The sequence below is a fragment of the Octodon degus genome, unplaced genomic scaffold (assembly GCF_000260255.1).
Source record: "Octodon degus isolate 3935 unplaced genomic scaffold, OctDeg1.0 scaffold00016, whole genome shotgun sequence".
Classification (NCBI taxonomy): Eukaryota; Metazoa; Chordata; class Mammalia; order Rodentia; family Octodontidae; genus Octodon; species Octodon degus.
Window position 1 is genome coordinate 18,285,030 of NW_004524592.1, and position 5,070 is coordinate 18,290,099.

Genomic DNA, 5,070 nt, shown 5'->3' on the forward strand with positions numbered 1-5,070 from the left:
GAGGCAACACTTTATCCCTTTTTTTTTTTTTTTTTTGGTGGTACTGGAGATTGAACTCAGGACTTTACACTTGCCAGGCAGGAGCTTAAGCCGCTGAGCTATATCCCTACCCTCAATCACTTTATTTCTTAACATCAGTACAAGTGGAAAATTTCAGGTTGTTTCAAGGTAGAACGAAGTCTTGGAATTTTCTTTTCAATTATTATATGTGTGTGATACACAATAATTATATTCTTCTTGGGGAATTGGTGCATTTCTGTCTCTGCCTTCTCATCTCCCCTATCCCTTCCCGCTCCTTCTCATCGCCACAAAGTCTACCTACCATTTTATGTCATTTTCAATTTAAATGATTAATCACTCATAGTTCAAACAGAAAATCCCTCCTTTTTGTGTCAAGAAGATCATGCCTACTGTTTTCTTCTGCACTAACTTGGGCAAGACAAACCCAATTTTTTGAAGAGTTCCTTTAGACTCTAGCTGAAAGCCTGAGCATCCTTCACTTGACTGAGGCCTGGGTGTGGCTCAAGCGGGCCTGGAGAAGTCAGTCACCCCGGGCTCCCTAGCTCTCCAGGGAAGGCGATGAACCACTGAACCAAGAAAGTTTCACTCTGCGGCCAACTTCAGGACCAAAAGATGGGTTCATTAAAATGACACAACCAGAATGTGGTTTTGTTCTTTTTCAAAAAGAAAACTGCAAATAAGAGGGCCGCAGATATGGAGCTTGTTCAGCACCCCAGTTGACCAGTGGTGGCCGCAGGTTTCCTGTTGGCTGTGACTTTGCTGAGGAACTCCCAGGCTCCGGCCATCCCTGTTCCTGTCATTTGCTTAGTAACCTCTCAGTGCACAGGGTCCTACTGCGTTCCTCTCTGGTAAAGGCATTTTCACAATCAAAGAATGAGGTCCATGGTTTTTGATAAAAGCTAACATTATTTGTTTAAACCTTGCCCTTGGACAAAAGTAAATCTGTAAATCTGTAAAGTGGTCCCTTTAGAAAATCTGTAAAAATGATGGTTCTTAGTCGCTCTCCACAAACAAGAACAGCAATAAAGCACACGTGACCAGGCACTTAGCATAGTTTAGATGTTAGTAATCAAAAGATCTATTCTCACCTATAATCCCAGCACTGGGGAGGCTGAAAAGAGGAGGATCACTACGAGTCTGAGCTGCATAGTGTGACCCCGTACCAAATACATAAATGAATAAATAAGATTTAAAAATAGTACCAGTTTTCCCCAAATCCTGGCAAGAGTCACCACACTACCATTCTTCGAAGGAAGACAACTGTGGCAGGGACAGCTGACTCCCACCAGGCCACTGCCCAGGGTCCCCTCAACTGCTAGGAACAGAAACTTTCAGAGTATACGCTCTTGCTGTTTCAGTTCCCGTAAGCTGTTTTCAGCTTTGGGATTCTTATCTATAACCAGTTATCAGAGGGAAGCAAGTGTTATTGAGATTAGATTATAACAGAAATAAAAGCTTCTTTAAGTCTTCTTTTGAGGCACTTACTAAATCAAAAAAGCAGACCATCTTAAGGGAAATGGAGAAGAACAATCACGAGCAACTTTAATTTTAGCAGTATTTTCTCTATGAATATTATGAATAAACACCTACTTATATGGTCCTTTGTAATTTATAAAGCATTTTATTTGATTTAGTTTTCAAGGCTGAAGAGTGGAAACTCCACTTCTACCAGCATCATCTCATTGCATAGGTTTACTGCCAAGTCGAATGTCTTAGCTCCTACCTGCTCTCATGTTTCCCAATAGGAAGGATGCCCTGGCTGTCTCCTTTCCTGAAATAATAAATGTTGATGATTAACGAACGCCATGGCAGCCCTTCTGGGAATCTGCTTCAATGTAGATGTACCCCTCCTTGCCCATATTTACGTTCCTGACCTCCACCCTCTCTCTTGAAGACTTAACCACTCCCACAGGGCCTTTTTATCAGGCCGGGGAAGCAGCAAGTGTCTGCGTCATTTTATTGCCAGGGAAATGACCCACAAACAAAGAGCTCTGCTGAAGTTGAGGACAGAATCCTGGAGGAATGAAGGGCCTCCGTCTCACAACTGTGAGATTCACCATGTGTGTTCCCAAGCCCTGAAAGGGTGATGGAAAAGCACAGTGAATGTTGAAAAACTTACTACAGTGAAAGACACATTGCCAGGAACAACGGATTGTTTCCAAAGAGTGGGGCAGTATCTGGGATACTTTGAGAGGGAAAGATGACACTGTTGGGGCTGGAGAGATGGCTCAGTGGTCTAAAGCACCTACTTGAAACAAGCTTGGCAAAGCACAGGGACCGCGGTTCGATCCCCAGCACCACATGCCAGCCAGACCCGCCCCCTGGTGGGCTGAGCTGGCCACACACACACACAATAAATAAATGTAATAAATAAAAATAAATAAATATTTAAAAAAAAAAGATGACACTGTTGTCTTTTAGTGTAATGAATTTTAAAAGTCTAAGCACGTATTATATAATTTGACAGACTGTTGTTGACGAAACATTTGCTGTAATTTGTCAAATGTGGTACGTCCTCCGTTGAAGATGATCCAAATTCCAATCCTGTGGGTGCAGGGAGTGACTCCACAGAGTGGTGGATGTCTTCCTGTCCAGAGGCTCAACAGCCACAGCATCTGCGGCTATGCTGAAAAGGTTTCATTTTCCTTTCTTTTTTTTGTAAGAAAAAAAAATTTCAGGAGAATATTCTTCTGATAACTTTCATCTTTGAACTTAATAAACTGACCATAACACTTCACATATAAAATGTCCACTTTCTCTTACTGGGGAACAGAAGATTACATATTTAACATTATTTAATGTTGGAGAGATATTCTATCGGTCGCACCAAGAGTTGAAGGTGGGCTGCTGCCATGGACACAAAGGGATTTATGCTCAAGGAACTGGCCTAACTTGTCATTTCTATCCTGGAGATGATGGTCACTTTTGCATTCCAAATATTATCTTCACATAAAGTATTACAGTACTGAGATATATAAATAGAAAATTAAACCTGGATTGTAGCCTCTTAACACAGTAAATTTAAGTTTTAACAAACCAGAAACACAAATTGTAAGCACGGATAAAATGGACTTCATTACTATAATAGTACCTGAATGTGAATTTTTGATGCTTATAAAAGTTGCATACTCCTAAGTGCTTCTCAGGTTAGATTTACAAGCCATTGTCTGAATTTTCTTTTTTTTTTTTTTTGGTGGAATGGGGTATTGAACTCAGGCCCTTGCAGTTGCCAGGCAAGTGCTTATTCTACTGAGCCATCTCCCCAGCCCCACAAAGATTTTTTTTTTTTTTGTGGTACTAGGGATTGAACTCAGGACCCTGCACTTGCCAGGCAAGTGCTTATTCTACTGAGCTATCTACACGGCCCGTTGTCTGAATTTTAAAAGTAAAATCTGAAATCAATTCTACAAGTGATATTTAGTTCTTCTGCTATTTTTTTATTTTAAAAAATTACTACATATTTGCCATACATAATTATTTCATCTGCTTTTTCTGCCAGTCCCCTCCCTTGTCAAGCCTTCTTCCCCTTCCCCATTTATAACAGATTGTTTTCATTTTTTCCCTTCTATTTTTTTCCATTTTCTTCCTTCCCTCCTTCTACCCTCTTAGTTCCCTTTCCCATTTGAACAAGTTGCCTATTAAGTTCCTTATTTACCCTTTGGTTTTCTTACAAAAGAGGAAAAATACATTATTTAAAGTTGTGAGTCCATACAAGGTGCTCTACATGGTTCTAGGGTAAATCCTGAGGGGATTTGACTGACCTTGTCAGATAGCAAAAGTTATATTTTGGGTTATACAGATCTTGCTTTAACTTGGTCTTAACCATCCAGCAGAAAAGTATAACCATGAGGCATAAAAGTAAAGCTATATTAATATGCTGAGCTGTAAATGGCTTAAGTCAACAACTTTGGACAATGGCCAGTTGTGCTGATAACCCACTACTATTATGAACTATTGGGCTATATTGAGTTATTTTGCTGAATTCAAACATCTATACTCTTTGGTCTGGCATCAAGTATGAAAAAGTCCTTTATTTATTTATTTTTTTAATTCCCCGATTTTCCATTTATCTTTTTTCTTCTCCCATACAATGGCTGGGGCCCAGGGATGCTGTATCACAGAGGCTATTTTATTTATGTTGAGACAGTCTTGCTAGGCAGTCAGGCCAGACTCAAATTCACAGGCTGCTTCTTCCTCAGTCTCCCAAGGGCTGGGATTACAGGGTGCACCACCATGTCCGGCCCTCCCAGTGTTCTTCTGATTTTTTTATTTTGAGATGAGGTCTCACAAAGATGCCAAGGCTGCCTCAAACTTTTGACCCTCTTTCCTCAGCCCTCAGAGTAGCTGGGGTTACAGGCATATACCAACATACCCAGCTTTTTTTTTCTACTTCTGAAAGCCACACTTTAAGTTAAAATTTTCTATTCTGTAAATTTCTATTTGTCAAAAGATACCAGAAAAAATAATTATATCTTCTCAAGATAAAACAAAACAGCTCTTCATAGAAGTCTTCTTTCTCTTTCTCTCTCTCTCTCTCTCTCTCTCTCTCTCTCTCTCTCTCTCTCTTTCATTTCTTTGTTTGTTTGTTTCTTAAATGTCAATGATCACAAAAACTTCTGGTTTCTCTTCACTATAGACCTGCATTGCCGAGTATGTTATTGCTTTAACTTCTGTTCCCTGGGGTATGAAGAATTCATCACCACCGAACTTATAAAGCCATTCATCCAAAAAGTGAAACAGAAGAGACAGCAGCTCATCTCCGTGGGCTTCGCCTTCCACCTTCTGGAGGGCTCCGCAGTCCCGGTGTCGGTCATGCAAGCACACAGGGCCGTGGCACACTGCTCGGACGCTTCCTCCAGAGTCCTCCCCCACGCATGCAGCCTTCCTATTTAACGGCAGCTTCAAAGGAATAAGGTCCAGCTGTACTCACTGGACATCTGCAGTGTGTTCCAAATATTCGTACTTCCAAATAACTGGAGGATACTTGGCCTTGATTGCTTTTTGCTCCTCAGTTAAATTGTAATCTCTAACATCTTCTTCCTGCGCCAT

At 40.8% G+C, this 5,070-nt stretch overlaps 1 pseudogene; it reads right to left on the reverse strand.

Moving 5' to 3' along the window:
- Positions 1-4,576: 4,576 nt before the first annotated feature.
- LOC101586047 lies at positions 4,577-5,070 on the reverse strand (annotated as a pseudogene).